This window comes from Microtus pennsylvanicus, chromosome X (genome assembly GCF_037038515.1).
Source record: "Microtus pennsylvanicus isolate mMicPen1 chromosome X, mMicPen1.hap1, whole genome shotgun sequence".
Classification (NCBI taxonomy): Eukaryota; Metazoa; Chordata; class Mammalia; order Rodentia; family Cricetidae; genus Microtus; species Microtus pennsylvanicus.
Window position 1 is genome coordinate 26,016,153 of NC_134601.1, and position 20,833 is coordinate 26,036,985.

The window sequence follows — 20,833 nt, forward strand, 5'->3', positions numbered from 1 at the left end:
CAGGTTGCTATCCAAGTTTGAGGCTGGAGTTTTGGCTATGAATGTATGTATCCTCTACTTAGGCCTGGGTTTCTCTGGGGATCAGATACTGGCCTGGATTCTGCTGGGATAGAAGCTTTCTGCTTGGTTTTCAGCAAATAAGCCTGAGCTCTAAGGTTTAAGATGATGGTCTGTTTTCTGAGAATCAGGATTCCTGTCTGACCTTTGATAGAGTGGAAGGCTTCTGCCAGAAGTATGGGACAGGATAGGATGATGAGAAGTAAAGGAGCAATTGGAGTTATACTGAAAAAGCAGGGACAATCTGGGGGGGAGGGTCAGTATTAACCCCAAGATACTGTTTTGGCTTCTGGTATAAGAGGAGGCTTCTGTCAGGGGTGTGGGTATGGGCATGGAGACAAGAAGAGGACAAGAGTTTCGGGTTGTGTTCTGCAGACATGGGACAATGTGAGTGGTCTCCATGGGAGGTGTGGTCCAGGATATGGTGATGAGGAGAGGAAGATCACTTGGAGTTGTGCAGTGCAAGTGTGGGCATGGTGAGAAGCAGTCTTACCAGGGATTAAGGATGCTGGTCTTGCCTCTGGTTGAAGAAGAGACTTCTGACAGAGGTATGAGCTGGGGTATGGTGGCAAGGAGAGGAGAGGCAATTGGGGTTATATTGGGCAGTCACACAAAGAGTGAGAGGGGTCTTAACTGGGGTTCAGGATGTTGGCCTGGTTTCTGCGGAGTCAGAGGCTTCCATCACAGGCTATAGTTTTCTTATTTGAACTTTCCTAAGCAAGTTGGGTTTCCCAAACAAGAAATAGCACTAGCATATAATAGTGCATAAGTCAGAATAGCCACTGTCCTAAAAGTAGGCTATATTATTCAAATTTTAAATACCTTTGTTTTAGGAAGAAAATGGACAGCTTACTCCATATCAGCCCCCAAAGGGATCTTTCATAGTTTTTGTTTGGGTGTGTGAGCACATGCTTATGAATACACACATTTATTTTTAAAATATACTACTCCATGCTCACCATTAAATGGTACGTATATACCACATTGTCTCTCTCCTTAAAGCTCAGAGGCCATCATGGAAGAGGGGACGAAAATATTGTAAGAGCTAGAGGTCAGGAAAGGTTTAGGCACAAATGTATCTTGTAGAAATGATAGGACCCTGTAATCAAGAACTCACAGCACCCATGGTTGTCTATTGAAGACTCACAAGATCGAGTCAGTCAACATTCAAGCATGGATTAGTGAGAGGTCCATGAGCCCACACTCCTGGCTAAAGAGTTGTTGTCATTAATGGACTCTAGGAGAAGGAGAGTTAGTTTGCCTTAAAAATGTGGTTTCTCTTAGATCAAGATCATACTTCAGTAGGTGAACCCACACCCAGGAGATTATGGGCAATCATTCTTGTTGGATGAACACTGGACTGAGGGCATTGTTAGAAAACATTCAGAGACATGAATTTGGGAGGGGGAAGGGTAGATCTGGGAGGAGTTGGGCAGAGGAGTGGAAGAGTGACTATGAGAAAAGCACAAAATATGTAATTATGGAATTCTACATTTAAATCTATTTTAAGTCAAACATTGATTGACTACACTGAGTGTGGTTATGATGTTTTACAAACACTTCACATATAGATAAATATTATAACGTATATGTAATTTGTATCATAGCTGAAGGCAATAAGTTTTTCAAGTGAAAGGAGTGTCAAAAATCTGGATTGGGGCTTGCAGGCATGACACAATGTTAGGAGCACATGCTGCTCTCACAGGGAACTTGTATTCGATTTCTAGCACCCACGTGATGGCTCACACCCATCCATATAACTCTAGGTCTCGGAGATCCAATGCACTTTTCTTGCCTGTGCCAGCCTATCGTGCACATAGTGCACACAAATGCTTATAGGCAAAACATTCATACACATAAAATAATAAAAACGTAAAACATTTCATCTGAATAGGTATTGTGGATAATAAAATCTAAGTAAGAAAGGGACTCATCCCTTTATCTCTCTTATCCAGATTCAAAGATATTTGAAATAATGAGGTATTTCCTCAAGTGAAAGTCTTTAAGCCCAAAATTGCACTTCATATGGAAACACTATTAGAAAAAATAATGGCGTTTTATTAATTATTATCTTTCAATATAGTGGATAGCATCTGAATATTAAGTGAGTAGTAAGCATTCTTCAAGTGATTCTAACCTAATTATTTGCTTCTTTCTTCTATATAACAAAGCAAAGGAACACCAGAAGCTATGAGGTAGTTCTCGCATAGCAACACAGTGCATGGCATTCAATGACTGCTTAGTCATTGTCAGAGTGTACAAATAGAAGGTAAGATTAAGATTTAGTATACAGAAATGGCAGTTACTAATAGTTACCCTATGATAGAAGACATGAACTGCTCGTATCTTCAGGCAAGCCAGCATGTCTGACCCTTTTAGTCAGGAAGAAGAGTATTTGGGCAGCTAATTTTTTTTGAGACAGGGTTTCTTTGTTGAGTAGTTAATTTAATCCCAGACATTGCTCACCAGAAAGAGGATTTGATATTCTGTCTGCAGACAAAAGAAAGCCCAAGTTGATTTCTGCCTGACTTGGGAAGAGGTCAGGTGATTGTTTAAGGATAGCCAGATGTTTTCCAAGGAGAAGTCAAGGATGTCTGAATTTGTCTCTAATTTTAGGTTTCTAATGTTTTAATTATGTAAAACCACTGATTAAGAAAGACAACTGTCACAGCACTGAATAAAAAGTATGTAAACAGTTCAACTGCATATTATATTACAAAGGGTGTGCAGCAGGCAAAACTTTTCATTGAAGTTTCAGTGATCTCAAGAGAAGAAAACACTTGTTTCTCGTCCTACCCCAGGAACCATAGCAAACAACTCACTCACTGTAGGTAAGGAAACCTATAGCAAAATACAAACAGCCCCTGATGAATGGTCATAAACCATATCTTTGGGTACAACTTGATTACTACAGTTGGATACTGAGCCCTTCCAAACCACCATCTAAAAAAAACAAAAGATTCAATGAATCTATCCACAATTAGGGATCCATAATCTCACCCTCTCTCATAATATTTACAAAAGAAATCTTTCTGAAAAAGGAACCATCCTTACTAACTGGTGATGCAGTACCCACTTTCCTAGTAATCTCAGTGGGCTCAGAAAAGAAGCATGTCAGTAGACTTCATCACAATATCTGCCAGAAAAGGGCACTTGACTAACCAGCAGCCACTTAGAATCATTTCAAAGTTGGGTCCCAAACAGCTGGACTCTGAACAGCTTCAACTAGGTTAGAAGTGGATATCCCAGATTCCTCTGACAAAGAGCAGTTTCCTTGTTTGTTGACATCAAATAATTATGTTGCTCACAGCCAACACAACTTGAGAATATTGAAAACTGCACCTAGATCTGAAAGCCCAATAAAAATCCCCAGTTCTATGCTATGAAGAAGATTATTGGCAAAGAGAATCCTTAAATTACCCTTATAGCATGTGTCTTCTCGGCAAAGCACCAAATGGCCCTTTCTTTACTAGCCAAACTAATGGGGAAAGAATACATCCACAGATGGCAACAAGACTTGTATTGAGCCAATCATTATAATCTCCTCTCCTACCAACGCTTTTACCATACATCAAGCAGCTATCAAAGTACCAGAAAGATACCCAGAAGGCATACAGCAGAAGGGAGGTGTGGTCTGGCAAGTCAAAATCTGGATGGTTATTCCTGAGTAATTAAAAGCTGGCTTAAACATCAGTCATTCATAACCTTACATATAAAGCCAGTCCCTGACTAATTTTATGCTGCTTGTTAATTCTCCCTCGTAAATACTACAGTTATTGAGTATTCTGAGGCTATACTAAGATGATAAAATTTCTGATGAATTCAACATTAATATGTTACTTCTCTGTTTTTATTTTCAAAGAGGATTTCAGCAGATAACATTCCTTATAAGATGTTGGAAATGAAGTAGCCTTGTTAGAATTAAGATTTAAAATCTCCTGAACAGACAGATTCTCTTCTTTTTAGTATCTCTCCTGCTTTTGTTGAGACATTTCCTCTATTGCCATGTTTTTTTTACACTGTAGTGGACAACTGGACTTAAATGACAGCATTTCAGGTTCTAACAGTCTACGTCAACTTTGATCAGGAGAAATTCCATCTATGTGACTAACCTTTTTCACAACTGCAGAGTGCCTGACACAGACACATCTTAAATAAAGGTGAGAAGGGCAGCATCTCATAGTAGATGTGTTAGATGGTACCCAGTTTTGGATGATAGTGTTACTGATTATTAATTGTATGATATTGGAAAAGGCAATTCACCTTTCTGTTTATCTGATAGTTTTTCCATCAAAATGAATGTTTGTGATATCTTCCATTTATGGTGCCTATTATTGGAATGTAATTCCATTGTAAACTGGTTGTGTGGGTATATGGATGTGGATGTGTGTAGTATTAGGTAGAATAAGGATGCCTGGTAAATTTTCTCAAAACTCACTATGGTAAATACCATGATCAAGGTAACTTAAAGAAGTAAGAGTTTATTTGGATTTATAGTTTGAGAGCAATAGTCTTTGGTGGCAGAGAAGGCATTGCAGCAGATGACCAGACAAGAAAGTTAACACATGTCCATTGAGACACAACAAGCAGACAACTCAAGGTGGAAGTTAGGCATGACTATAAACTGTTAAACCCAGCCCCCCTAAGACATACTTCCTCTAGCAAAACCCTACTTCCTGCCAAACAGTACCACCTCCCTGGACCAAGTTTTCAAATACATGGGAGACATTTCTTATTCAAAATACCACACTGTCTTCTGTCAAATTATATTTTGCTGTTTTAGCTTAAGAATGGGATCTTGCTAAATAACCCAGGCTGGCCTAAAATTTCTATGTACTACCAGGCTGTTCTAGATTTAATCATCATAATATTTAGGTGTATCTACTTAACACAAACACTTTTTAAGTAGCATTAAAATTGGACAAACACATAGGCAATATCTATTTAAAATTTTAATTCTAATAAATGAATTGCTTATGTAAAAATTGAAAATTTTTTCAACATAAAAACAATGATAAAACTGTGCTTACCCCAGAAATTCCATGCCACAATCTCAAATTACTAATGAAGCTTCTTTAACCAACTGCATAATTCAATATCCTTCTGAAAGATACATGACACCACTTCTTATTTTACTGTATGTAGAGAAAATTTATGTATATTTACTCAAAATATGTCATAGAATTTAAATTCTTAAGATGTAATATTCTTTGCTTTCAGGTTACAAGAAGATTTATGGATGGGCTCCAGGAGCTACAACAAAGTAAGTAGTAATCATGGAAGAGAATTCTAAACTTATGTCTCGTCAATGGTGAGAAAAAAGTATAATGTAACTAGAGATAGGTGCCATACACCAGCAGGACTGAGAGAATTGGGGTTTCATTAACATCACTGCCCTTTGGATCTAGAGTAGACACCTCAGCACCATTAGCACACACAACTTCAAAATCTGCCTCCATCAAACATTTGCTATGACCCCAATCATTCAGTGAAGAGAATAGAACCCATCAATGACCATGTTTTATGGGGTAAATAGTTACCAGACACCACAGATTCTACCTATATCTAGACCATCTAAATTATGTAATATGTGTTCCAACTTTCAGCTCTCTCTTTGTTTCTCAAATCTATAAATATCTTTTGGGATTTAAGAGTCACATTATATATTTAGTAGATTGTTTCTTATAATTTACTTAACACATATACAGCCTAGTGAACACTCAGGGCATCTGGTTCATATTAAGTCATTTAGTATTTTTTTTAATAAAAACGTAAAATGTGTTTTAAAAGAAGGGCTAGATCTCCCGCGACCTCAAAGAAAGTCTGAAATACAGCTAAGTACAGGCTGTGACTGCACAGAGAAGACCAAGAAGTGAGTGATCACTCACATAGCAGGGCACCTTAGTCTTTAGGCCCTCAGTAGCAGGGCAAGACCCCAGACCCCTCCCCCACCTGCATCAGCTACTCTAGCCAGCCAACAGACAAACTTTCTACAGATAGGTTGCTCCAATACCCTCATTTCATCAATCAGACCTTGTAAACTGTAAGTTGCACTCTGCCCCCAAACCTTCCTATTCCCCACAGCCTCAGAGGAACTCTGAAACACAGACAGCGAGTACAGAAAGAACCAAGAAGTGAGTGATGACCTACACATCAGAGTACCCCCCTATCTAGGCCCTCAGTACCAGGGCAAAACCCAAGGCCCCTCCCCCACCTGCCTCACCTTCTCTAGCCAGCCATCAGGCAAGCTTCCTGAAGGTAGACTACTGTTCCAAAACACCACCTTATGAATGGGGCCCTGTAAGATATGAGCCCAACTCCACCCCAAAACCCTCCAATATAGCCCCCCCCCAGTGACCTCAGAGAAACTCTGAAGCACAGGCTGCAACAGCACAAAGAGGACCAAGAAAAGAACTCTGAAACACAGGCTGCTATTGCACAGAGCAGACCAAGAGAGTGGACCAAGAGAGCTGGACAAGAGAGTCCTCAGAGACTCCCCAAGACACAGACAGCGACAGGACAGAGCAGACCAAGAACAGTTCCCAAAGACACAGATAGAAACTTCAAGGATTGGACAAAGAGGCAGAGACACTGCCAGCACCAATTGTAGGAGGAGATGGGTAGGTGCCAATGTAAGAATTCATTTAAAAACCTAAAAAGCAACATGGTAATATCAGAACCCAGTGGTCATACAACAGGAAGATTTGAACATCCTAACCGAGAAGAATCAGAAGAAAACAATTTTAAATGTAACTTTATGAGAATGTTGGAGACCATTAAAAAGGAAATGAAATTTTTCCTTAAAAAACTGGAGGAAAAGACAAACAAAAAGTTGGAAGAAATCGATAAATCTCTTTAAGAAACCCAAGAAAAAACAAACAGGTGAAGCAAACAGTTCAAGACCTGAACACTGAAACAGATGAAATAAAAAAAAAAAAACAAGGGAATTCTGGATATGGAAAATCTGGGAAAACGAATGGGAACTACAGAGGCAAGCATAACCAACAGAATACAAGAGATAGAAAAGAGAATCTCAGGTGTTGAAGATACTATAGAGGAAATAGACTCATCAGTCAAAGAAAATGTTAAAACCAACAAATTCTTCAGACAAAATATCCAGGAAATCTGGGATACCATGTAAAGACCAAGCTTAAGAATAATAGGGATAGAAGAAGGAAACGAACCCCAGCTCAAAGGCACAGAAAATACATTCAACAAAATCATAAAAGAAAACTTCCCCAACAAAGAAGGATATCTGTATGAAGGTGTAAGAAGCTTACAGAACACCAAATAAACTGAACCAAAAAAAAAAGTTCTCTCACCATATAATAATCAAAATACAAAACATACTTGGAAACAAAGCAAACCTCAACAGATACAAAAAAAATGGAATAATCCCCTGTATCTTGTAGGATCACCATGGTTTAAAGATAGAATTTAACAACAACACTAGTGGCAGAAAGTCTACAAACTCATGGAAATTGAACAGTGCTCAACCGAATCACCCCTGGGTCAAGGAAGAAATAGAGAAAGAAATTAGAGAATTCCTAGAATTGAATGAAAATGAAGGCACAATGTACCCACACCTATGGGAAACTATGAGAGCAGCGCTAAGAGGAAAATTGATAACACTAAGTGCCTACGTGAAGAAAGTGGAGAAATCTTACACCTATGACTTAAGAGCATACCTGAAAGCTCTAGAACAAAAAGAAGCAGACTCACCCAGGAGACATATACTACAGAAAATAATCAAATTAAGGGCCGAAATCAATAAAATATAAACAAAAAATACAAAGAAACAATGAAACTAAGAACTGGTTCTTTTAAAAATCACCAAGATAGGCAAAACCTTATCCAAACTATTCAGAAGGTAGAGAGAGAACATCTAAATTAACAAAATTAGAAATGAAAAGGGGAACATAAAAACAGACAAGGAGGAAATCCAGAGAGTCATTAGGTAATACTACAAAAACAATTTTCTGAATAGGCACCACATAACAAAATTAAATCACAACCAGGTGAACAATTTAAATAGACCTATAACCTGCAATGAAATAGAAATAGTCATCAAAAGACACCCAACCAAAAAAAGCCCTGAGTCAGATGGTTTCCGTGCAGAATTCTACCAGAACTTCAAAGAAGATCTAATAACCATACTCCTCAAACTGTTCCACATAATAGAAACACAGGAGACATTGCCAAACTCTTTTTATGAAGCTACAGTTACCCTGATACTAAAACCACACAAAGACACAAGCAAGAAAGAGAATTACAAACCAATTTTCCCTCCTGAACAAAGATACAAGATCAATTTAAAAAAAATCAGTACACGTCCTACATACAAATGATAAAGAAACTGAGAAAGAAATCCGAAAAATATCACCCTTTACATTAGCTGCCAATAGTATAAAATATCTTAGGGTAACACTAACCAAAGAAGTGAAAGACCTGTTTGACAAGAACTTTAAGTGGTTGAAGAAGGAAATTGAAGAAGATATCAGAAAGTGGAAAGATCTCCCATGCCCTTGGATAGGTAGGATCAACATTACAAAAATGGCAATCTTATCAAAAGCAATCTATAGATTTGATGATATCCCCATCAAAATCGCTACACAATTATTCACAAACCTCAAAAGTGCAATAATCAACTTCATATGGAAAAAGAAAAAAAATAGGACAGCTAAAACAATCCTGTACACCAAAGGAACTTTCAGAGGTATCACCATCTCTGACATCAAGGTCTATTATGGAACTACAGTAATGAAAACAGCCTGGTATTAGCATAAAGGCAAACAGATTGATCAAAGGACACAAATAAAAAACCCAGATATTAATACACACACTATGAAAACCTGATTTTTGGCAAAGAAGTTAAATGATACAATGGAAAAAAGAAAGCATCTTCAACAAATGGTGCTAAAATAACTTGATATCAACATGTAGCAGAATGAAAATAGATCCATATCTATCCTCATGCATAAAACTCAAGTCCAAGTGGATTAAAGACTTCAATATAAATCCAACTACACTGAACCTGATAGAATAGAAAATGGGAAGTAGCCTTCAATGCATGGGCACAGGGGGCCACTTCCTAGATATAACACCAGTAGCACAGACACTGAGAGCTACAATAAAGAAATTGGACCTCCTGAAACTGAGAAGCTCTATAAAGCAAAGGACACAGTCAATAAGACAAAACAGCAGCCTACTGAATGGGAAAAGGTCACCAATCCCACATCAGACAGAGGACTGATCTCCAAAATATATAAAGAACTCAAGAAATTAGATATCAAATTACCAAATAATCCAATTAAAATAGGGTACATATCTAAACAGAGAATTCCCAACAGAAGAATCTCAAATGGCTGAAAGACACTTAAGAAAATCTTCAACATCCTTAGCCATCTGGAAAATGCAAATCAAAAGACTCTGCAATACTGTATTACACCAGTAAGATTGTCTAAGACCAAAAACATCAATGATAGCTTATGCTGAAGAGGATGTATAGTAAGGGGAATACTCCTCCATTGCTGGTGTGAATATAAACTTGTACAACCACTTTGGAAATCAGTATGGCATTTTCTCAGAAAATTTGGAACAACCTACCTCAGGACACAGCAATACCACTCTTGGGCATATACCAAAGAATGTTCAATCATACAAGGGCATTTGTTCAACTATGTTCATAATAACCAGAACCTAGAAACAACCTAGATGCCCCTCAATCCAAAAATGAATAAAGAAAATATGCTACAATGTGCTACAATGGGGTACTACTCAGTGGTAAAAAAAACAATGACATCTTAAAATTTGCATGCAAATGGGTGGAACTAGAAAAAGCCATCATGAGTGAGGTAACACAGACACAGAAAGATGAGCATGGTATGTACTCACTCATAAGTGGATACTAGCTACAAAGCAAAGGATGATGACCATACAGTCCATGACCCCAGATAAGCTAAGTAGCAAGGATAATTCTAAGAGAAACACAGATAGATCCCCCTGGGAAGGAGAAATTGACAAAATCTCCTGACAAAATTGGGAGCATAGAGGTGGGGGGAGAAGGGAAGGAGGATGTGAGCCGAAAGGGGGGAAGAGAACTTGAGGGAATGAGATAGTTGAGATAGGGGAAGAACAGAGATAGAGGGCAAGGAAAGAGATATCTTGATTGAGGGAGCCATTATGGGGCCAACAAAAAACCTGGCACTAGACAAATTCCCAGGAATCCAGAAGGATGACCCCAGCTAAGACCCTAAGCAGTGGTAGAGAGGGTGTTAGAACTGGTCTTGCCCTGTAATCAGATTGATTACTATCATAAATGGCACCATAGACGCTTTAAACAACAACTGATAGAGACAGGTGCATAGAGCCACAGCAGAGTACTGGTCTGAGCTGGCTGCCAAAGTCCAGTTCAAGAATGGGAGGAGTGAGAATATGAGCAAAGAGGTCAAGACCATGATGGGGATACCCATTGAAACAGCCTACCTAAGCTAATGAGAGCTCACCAACTCTGTCTAGACAGGGAAGGAACAAGCCAGCATAGGAGCAAAGTAGGCCCTCTGAATGTGGGTGATAGTTGTTTGGCTGGGACAGACTATGGGGCCACTGGCAGTGGTACCAGGATTTATCCCTACTGCTTGTACTGGCTTTTTGGAACCAATTCTCTTTGGAGGGATACCTTGCTCAGCCTAAAAACAGTAGGCATGGCCTTGGTCCTTCCTCAATGCAATGTGCCTTACCCTCTTTGAAGGAGATGGAACGAGGTTGGGTGGAAAATGGAGGCAACAGGAGGAGGGGAGGAAGTGAGAACTGTGATTGGTGTGTAAAATGAAAAAAAAAATAGTTTTTTTTAAAAAACTAAATTAAAAAAATAAATAAAAGAAAGACTAAAATAAAGCATGAGCAAATTTTTAAAAATTATACTGGAGTAAAAGAGGCTGTTAAATGGGAATATAAAACTCTGAATCTGACCAGGTGGTGGTGGTGCATGCCGTTAATTCCAGCATTCAGGAGGCAGATGCAGGTGGATTTCTGTGAGTTCAAGGTCAGACTGATCTACAGGCTCTAAAGCTATATAGAAACCCTGTTTTGTAAAACAAACAAACAATTTCATAGAAATTAGTTCATTTAAGATATAAGAGCTAGCTAGGAATATGCTTGAGTTATTGGCCAAACAGTGCTGGAGTTAATACAGTTTCTGTGTCTGGGTAGCCAGGAAACATAAGAGCAGTCTCCATTTATAGGTGTTGTAATGTGGAGTGGTGGGCTGCATCCCGCCACCCAGCTAGTTTAACCAGTGAAATAACCACATGGAAATTATATTAATTTAAACACTGCCTGGCCCATTAACTCTAGCCTCTTATTGTCTAACTCTCACATATTAGTTTAACCCATCTCCATTAATGTGTATTGCCACTTGACTGTGGCTTACTGGCATGAGTCTAACCAGCATCCATCTCAGAGAGGAGAGCCATGGCATCTGCCACACTGCCTTCTTCCTCCCCGCATACAGTCCTGTCTTCCCCATCTATCTAAGTTCTGCCCTATCAAAATGCCTAGGCAGTTTCTTTATTTGACCAATGGAAGCAACACATAGAAAGAAGATCCTCCTACACCATACAGGACTTCAGGGCAGGAACTCGAGAAGAATCTTGAAGTACAAACCAAGAGGGACACTACTTGCCAGTTCAATCACAGGCCCAGACTTAGCTTGCTTTCATGGTGAGCCGAGGATCACCTAAGGATGATACTGCCCACAGCAGGTTGGCTCTCTGTGCATCTATTAATAAACAACATAATCTCCCACAGACATGGCCACAGGCCAATCTGTTCTAGATAACTTTTCAATTGAGATTCTCCTGTCAAACTACTATAATCAGTGTCAAGTTCATAATAATTAATACTAAAGCATCACCCTTTGCTTTTTTTAATAATTCAATTTTTAAACATGAGTAAAGTTACATTTTAAATGAAAAAAAGGTAGTTGATAATAAGAACAGCATAGTAAGAATAAACGACAGGGGAAAAAGAGTCTTAAGGGTAGGTGTAAGGGCAATACGACACATGATAGATACAAGTATAAAGGGAAATACTAAAAGCAGAAGAGCACAGCAGGGATGGAGTAGGGAGTAGAGAGATAAGGAGGTGCAGAGAGCCAAACAAATATGAATATTACTAAAATGTGATGAGGAAACTTGTTATTCTGTGATGAATTTGGTGTTAGGCAGAAAAGAAAGGAGAGGGAAATGCTAAGATCCAAGTCCATTTCAAGCTTCTGTTTTCTTCCTGCACCAGAGACTCTATCCATATAGAGATGAGGAACAAAGTGGCTGTGAGGCCATAGGTTCCTCGGTGTGGAGAGATGGTGCCTAATTATTCAGGCTTCTTTTTATGCTGAAACTGTTGCCGCATTACATTCTGCACTGTAATATTCTAGGTTAATTTGACGATTTTCATTTTCATACACATTAATCGTAATTGCACTTTAACTTTTAAGCTTTTTCTGAGGACTACAGGTGGAAAGCATTATCATTAACTGTTTACCAAGTAAACACACATTTAGAACAGGTTTATTAATGCAAAATGAAAGAAAACAGACATCTGCTAGAAAAAAAATATGTTTTGAGAAAATCTGACAGGATTAAGTCTCTTTTTCTTCCAGCTGCACCTGTAAATTCCTAATCTTCACCCAAATGCTGAGACACTGCCCACTTGTTCCAATAAGGCATATAGCATACAGGATGAGAACAAAGAGGAAAGTTGTATCCTCATGCTGGTTCGAACCACCCCACCCCCAGGCTCTTTGACTTTGTGGCCATTTTCACTTGAGAATGTTGTTTAACTTTCCTGAGTTCCAACCTCCCTTTCATTATCTATAAAATGGAAACAATGAAAAGACCAAGAAAAACTGTGAGAAACTGTTAGAAAAATTAAGCAAAGTGAGTAACAACACATAAAGTACTTAATGCATTACCACGAACATGGTAAATAATCTGTAACTGTGAATAATCAATTATTTTTCAAAGACTATATTAAGATCATGTGAGGGATGATTTCCCCTCTTATAAGGCAGGTAAGTAGAAGAACATACAAGTTCCAAGCTTCCTATATTGTTCCTATATTTATTGGCAACTATTCATGTAGCTTCGCCATCAAAAGAAAAAAAAGGGTACAGCAGTTAAGCTCCAAAACACAAAATGTTTCTTGCCAACAGTCCACCCAGTAAGGGAACAGTTTTTTCACACCATAATATTTTTATTGATTATTTGGGAGCTTCTCAGAATGCACTCTGATCACACTCACTTCCCAGCCCTCCCAGATCCACCCCACACCCTAGAGCTTTCTGCCCTAAAACAAAACAAAAAAAGGAACAATGCATCAAGTCCAGTTTGTGTTGCCCATTTGCTTACCAAAGCCCAGTCAAACTTTCAGGGGCCAGCACATTATGAAGACTGAGTCCTTCTGACTGTACCCACTTTAAAAGGTGTTGGCAGGCAACAGCAACAGCTTTACACAGAAAGAAAGATACATCCATTGGGGGAAAAAAAAACAGGTCTTTAGTTAGGTTGAATAACAACAAAGCAACAACATTGATTATTTTCATAACATATATTCTCAAAACAAGCTGCTAATTACATTTTTACAACTTTATGAAATGAAACTGGAACTGTTAGATTTTGTTGATTTTGCATGGGTTGGGCGGACAGTGAGGCAATCCCTGTAGAACAGGGAAGTCCTGTTCTTTCCTGGGTGTTCCCGAGAAGAACAACACATCAATCAAGTGACTTCAAAATTTAAGACAACTATATCTGCTGGTGCTGGAGGTGACAGTGGTGGAGAAGACAATAATAGCTACACTAATGGATAATCCAACTCAGACGTACTTTCAGCCATTATAAATAGCAAATGAGGACAAGGCAAAAATCTCATAAAAGCATAGTGTTAGGTTCATAACAGGTGCAGCCAGGGGTCATTCCTCACCACCTCACAAGCCAACCGCTACATGTGAGTAGTCCTGGCCCACCCTGTCCTGTACTTCTTTAGTGCTTTTCCTTCAGCATGCTTGAGAAAGTGCCCCATGAAGGAGAGACGGTAGAGATTTTCTTTGTCTTTCTAGGAGAAATCATTCCTTCAGGCAGAAACATCTCAGCTCATGTTCCTCATCATCTAGACTTTCTTGAACAAGGAAATTTTCCTCCAGTAGTTGATCTCTAATGCTTCCAATACCTTGATCAAGATTCACTATGATAACCTGACGGACCCTTTCAAGTTGAGCAGTGGTAAAGATCTAGAAATTGACAATATCCCCAGGCATCAGGAACACAAGTTGAGTTTGGTAGACACTGGCATTGGCATGACCAAGGCTGACCTCATACCTAACTTGGGAGCCATTGCCAAGCCTGGCACAAAAATGTTTGTGGAGAATCTCCAGCCTAGTGCAGACATGTCCAGGATTGGGGCTGGATTCGTGTCTGCCTATCTGGTGGTACAGAAAGTGATTGTGATTACAAAATAAAAACATGAGCTGTATTCATGGAGTTTTCTGCTAGTGGATCCTTCCCTACTTATGCAGACCACAGCGAACCTATTGGCCAAGATACAAAAATTATTCTTCACCTCAAAAAAATACCAGTCAGAACAGCTATATGATATGAAGGTCAAAGGAGTGATGGATAAGCACTCACAGGTCATAAGCTATCCCATCATTCTCTATTTGGAAAAGAAAGGAGACTAGTACTGATGAGGCAGATGAAGAGAAAGGTGAGAAAGAGGAGAAAAAGATAAGAATTAAGAGAAGCCTAATATTGAAAATATGGGGGTGAATGAGGAAAGTGGAAAGAAAAAATAAAAGACAAAGAAAACCAAGAGTATTAAGGAGTAATACCTTGATCAGAAAGAACTGGATAAAATCAAGCATATTTGGACCAGAAACCCTGATGATTTCATTCAGAATGAATATGATGAATTCTATAAGAGCCTCACCAATAGGTGGGAAGACTACTTGGAAGTCAAATACTTCTCTGTAAAAGATTTGTCGGAATTCAAAACATTGATCTTCATCCTGCAGCAGGCTCCCTTTAGCCTCTTTGAAAACAGGGAAAACAACATCAAACTCTTGTATTCATCTTGTGTTCATCATGGGCAGCTGTGATGAGCTGATACCTGAATACATCAACTATATCTGTGGCTTGATTGACTACAGTACCTACCCCTGAGAATCTCCTGAGAAAAGCAAAATCTTGAAAGTTATCTACAAAAAAAAAAAAAACATTTTGAAGAAATACCTTGAGTTTGTTTCTTACGTGGCAAAAGACAAAGAGAACTAGAATCGGAAGCTTGGAATCCAAGAAGATTCCACTAACCTGTGATGCCTCCCTGAGCTGCTGTGCCACCACACTCCTCAGTCTGGAGATGAGATGACTTCCATGTCAGAGTATGTGTCTCACGCTGAGGAGACACCGAATCCATCCACTACATCACTGGTCAGAGAAAAAAGCAGGTGACAAACAGCCTTTGTGGAGCATGTGCAGAAGTGGAGCTTTGAGGTGGTGTATATGACTGAGCCTATTAATTAGGACTAAGTACAGAAGCTTAAAGAATTGAATGGGAACAAATTGTCTCAGTGACTGAGGAGAGCCTGGAGCTACCAGAGAATGAGGAGGAGAAGAAAATAAATGGAAGAGAGCAAGGCAAAGTTGGAGAATCTCGGGAAGCTCATGAAGGAGATCTTGGGTAAGAAGGTTGAGAAAGTGACAATCTCCAGCAGTCATGTCTACAGCCCATTGTATTGTGAGAAGCACCAATGGCTGCACATATAACATGGAATGGATCATGAAGGTGCAGGAATTTTGAAACAACTCTACAATAGGCCACATGCTGTTCCTAGACACTAACCCCAACCACCCCACTATGGAGACCCTGCAGCAGAACACCAAGGAGGACAAAAATGACAAAGCCTTCTAGAACCTAGAGGTGCTGCTGTTTGCAAATGCTCTTTCTTCTCTTCCTTCTCCCTTGAGGATCTCAGGGCCCATTGTCATGGTATCTATTACATGATCAAACTAGGTCTAGGCACTGAGGAAGATGAGGTGCCAGTGGAGGAACCCAGTGCTGCTGTTCCTGATAAGATTCTTTCACTTGAGGGTAACTAGGATGCACATCACATGGAAGAAGTATATAGAGATCTTTCTGGAAGCTGGAGCCCTCTGTATGGTTTTCCCATGGCTTCCCCAGAAGCCTTGACTGACCCTGACCTGCTTGGCTATTGGTTTTCTTCTATCCTGTCCTTGGTGTCTTAATGAGGGAAATCCCCCACCCTCACCGAATAGCAGGTTTAAGTGTTAGTATTATGGGTGGTTGCATTGTTTTGAAATGAAAATTATCAAAAATGAAGGAGATGTAGATTTTTAAGTACAGTAAGTATTATTTAAAGGTAGATTTTAATACAATGTAACATCATAGGCCCTTCTTCATTCACATGTCTTCATCTGTTTCAAGCCTCTTGTGTTATTATCTGAAGCCCAAGGTATGAGTGCTGAACTTTTCAGCGTTAACTTCATTTTAAAAAATAATCTTCAGCTAACAGAGAATTTCCAGGCACCAGATAACTAAGAAGAATTGCACACTTGGAAAGCATTGTAGTGAATAAGCATGAGTCTGAAATAAGGCAAATGTGTGGAAAATACTACCACTACATCTAAATATATACAGTCTGGTAAAGTTCAATTAGAGCACCAACAAGGCACAATGAGGAAAGAATTCTCTCTTCAATAAATACTCCTCAGAACACTGAATTCCACGTGTCAAAGAATGGAAATGGATACAAACCTTACACCAACGTGAACTAGAAATGAATAAAATATGCAAATATAAAATAGAAGAGCATAGAATGCTTAGAAGAAAACAAGGGAAGATAACAAGATCCTTGACACTGGTCCTGACCATAGCCACATGTACAGGCAGCAAAACAAAAAGAAAGAAATGGGACTGCATCAAACAAAGATTCTGCATAACAAATGAGAAATTAATCAAAATGACACAATCTATGGATCAGAAAATTGCTTACAAACCCTGTAAATTACAAGATTTTTAGTTTCAAAGTATATGGGGAATTCATACAACTCAAGAGTAGAAAAGTAGCCCAATTCAAGAGCCAGCCAGATATCTAAATAGCTATTTTTTCAAAGAAGACAAAGAAATAGGAACAAAGGGTTCAATATTACTAATCATGAAGGAAATGCAAGTCAAGATCACAATGAGATATTACCTAACTTCAGTAAGCATGACTATTATTAAAAAGACAAAAGATAACAAATACTGACAGAAAAGGAAATCATTATACATTTCTGGTAGGAACGTAAATCAGTTCAGACATTATGGAAAACAATATCAATGCCCTGAAAAACTTAAAAATCGATTTATTATATAACCCAGCAATCATACTGTTGAATATATGTGTATGTATAAAATGAAATGAATATATGTATATAATGAAAACAGTCTATCAAAAACACATCTGTAGCCTTAAGAAATTCAAACAACCAAACTTTCCAACAATTAATGAATGCTAAAAAGTATGGAATATAGAAACAGATTATCTAGGCTTAAAAAGAGAGAGAAACCCTAGTATTCATCCCCAAATGAATGAACCTAAAAAACCTCATTCTAAGTAACATACAAGACACAGAAAATCATCCTTGTGTATAGGTACCACATTTTCTTTATGAATTCATCAGTTGATTGGCACCTAAACTGACCATGTTTGGGCTACTGTGAAGAGTATGGTAAATAACACTAACAATAAGTATTTCTGTTGCATACTGACTTAGCTTCCCTTGACTATATACCCAGAAGTGAAAATGTTGAATCATAAAATTATTCATTTCTTAACTTCTTTATTTTTATTGAAAATAGATTCTTCTCTAATACAATACATCTCCCTTTACTCCTCCCAGCCCCCTCTGATCCTCTCTCCTGTGTCAGGCTTTCTCAGATCACAATTATTCAAATTATGACGTGGAGACTTATTATTAGTTACGAATCTTATACTTGTCCCACTAGCTCTTTAAGTCAATGTAACCAGGTTCTCTCTATCTTCTATGTTTTGCCTTGGTGCCTTTTCACCTTTCCTTCATTCTGTATGCCCTACGTTCCTAATTCTTCCGTGTCTGGCTGGCAGCTGCCCGGCTAGCTGACCCCAGGCATTTCCCCCTCTTTCTCCTTCACTCTTTCCTTTTTTGAGCCTAAATTCCTCCTACTATTTATACTCTCTGCCCACCAGCCCTGTTTATCCCTCTATTTATCTAATGGCCATTCAGCTTTTTATAAGACCAATCAGGTACCTTAGGCAGGCAAGGCAAAACAGCAACACATCTTTACCTAATTGAATAAATGCAGCATAAACAAAAGTAACACATCTTTATAAAGTTAAACAATTATTCTGCAATACACACAAGTGTAACAATCTTTTCTTAGTTAAACAAATATTCTATTCCAAAACACTCTCTCCATCCATTCACCCTCCACTTCCCTTCAGAAAAGAGCAGGCCTCCAAGAGACAACAGCCATACACAACAAAACAAGATACAAAACATGGCAAAATCTCTCATATTGTGGCTGGATTCTATATTCAGGTTTCCAAGGAAAATTTCTCATATTGAGTCTGGAAATTATATTTAGGTTTTCAAGGAAAGTCCATGCTTATTTCAAAGTGATAAGATTAATTTACATCTATGCCAGAAGCATAAATAGTTCTTCACCACTGCTATAGTCTCACTAGTATTTGTGATCATGGGATGGCCAATTGTCATGGATGTGATATGTGATAGAGAGAATTTATGCATTGGGTAGGAAAAATTAATTTCCAAGATCTCTTTCCAATCTCTGCATTTATAATTGATACATTCTTGCTATCTGATTCTGTTCAAGTTTTAAAATCTATCCCTAATCTCATTTTCTGCACAAGCTCTTGCCTAGTTACTTGTTTGTTTTCCACAGTTAAAACTTGTTTATGGCTTTATTACTAAGTCCAAGGTGTCAACACAGCTGTTCCCAGACACATAGGAGGCATGCATGTACATGGGTACTTGCACATGAGCTGTGTGAACACACACACACACAGACAGAGTTTCTTTCAGAAAAGTATTAAAGGAAGCCTCTCCTTTATGTCATTGTTGAATTTTATCCTAAGCCCAATACAATCCCCACCCTTTGGGATACAGGAAGTCATGAAACTCAAAGAATGTTTAAGTTTACCCATATCAAACATTGATTTTCATTTACTTGACTTGACTTCTTATTCTAGGAATCAGAGATCAAAATAAACTCTCTGCCTTGTGAATCTTGCATGTATGTGAAGTACAACTGCATAGGGAATACATTCTCACTTGTCTTATAGTTTCTCAAATCTCCTCATTGATGCAAAATTTTAAAAGTAGCATTTATTGACCAGTGAGGTGGCTTATGCAGGTAAAGATACATAGCAAACAAGTCTGGAACCTTGTGACCTGAGTTTAATTCCTGGAATCAGTATACACAATTTTTACAAACAACAGTTTGTAAAAATGTTCTCTGACCTCCACACAGGCTCGCTCTCTCTCTCTCTCTCTCTCTCTCTCTCTCTCTCTCTCTCTCTCTCTCACACACACACACACACACACACACACACACACACACACACATACACACACTCATACCTAACTATATAATATATTTTAAATGCAACATTATGTAACACACAATGTGTGTTGTATACTTTGCAATCTCACTCAATCCTGAACAACCCTAAGAAGTAGATTTTTTTTCTCATCTTTGCTTTTGGAACGCACAAAAAAAAGGATAGTAAAACTAATTTACAAGGAGCAGTAATTTAGAAGATCATACTAAATTGAGCATTTAAGATATACATCATGTTATGGGATATATTCAGACAATTTAAAAGTTACTACAGTGAAGCAAATTAACATATCCATAATCTCACATGGCTACTCATTTTTTTTTATTTTTCTGGGAAAAGAAACTAAAATGTACTCATTTAGGAGGAATCCTGAATATTGTATATTTTTGCACCCAGACCCTGAGCATCTTCTTATCCAAAATAAGCCAGACACAGAAAGACCGGTATAGCATATTTTCTCTTATATAGCTTTTATATTATCTATATAAAATCATTGTATGTGTGACATGAAAGTAGATGAGACACTTTTGGAGAAGACTTAAGAAGGGACAAGATAAGTTGATGGAGAATGAATATGGCTAAATTACATAATACACTTGAATGAAAATATCATTTTGAAGTCCATCACTTTGTACAATAGATCCATGTGAATAAAAATTAAATGAAAAGAGAAAAACTTCCACGAGCACAAAGGACATTGCCTGATTCGGAAGCCCCCGCTTGCTCAGTAGTTCTAGTCGTAATATAATTCTAATGCTAAATTCAAGCCTGCTTCTTTCAGTACAGAAGCCCATAGATCCTAGCTCTAGAAAATGTCTGTTTACTTTCCCCACACGATGAGCTTCCACATTCTAGGACATGAGTTTCTAGTTTTCCTGAATCCGGCTGTAATTAAAATGGCATTCCTCTTCTGGATTCGTGGAAAATATGTGTTGGCTCAGTATCTACAGGATCATTGCCAATTCGATGTAATCCACCCAAAGGGAAAGCACATAAGGGGAAAGGGGGGGAGGGAGGGAGGGAGGGAGGGAGGGAGAGAGAGAGAGAGAGAGAGAGAGAGAGAGAGAGAGAGAGAGAGAGAGAGAGAGAGAGAGATGCATC

The 20,833-nt window shown here is 38.5% G+C and overlaps 1 pseudogene; it reads left to right on the forward strand.

Moving 5' to 3' along the window:
* Positions 1-457: 457 nt before the first annotated feature.
* On the forward strand, positions 458-16,355 carry LOC142840281 (heat shock protein HSP 90-beta pseudogene; annotated as a pseudogene).
* The last annotated feature ends 4,478 nt before the right edge of the window (positions 16,356-20,833 follow it).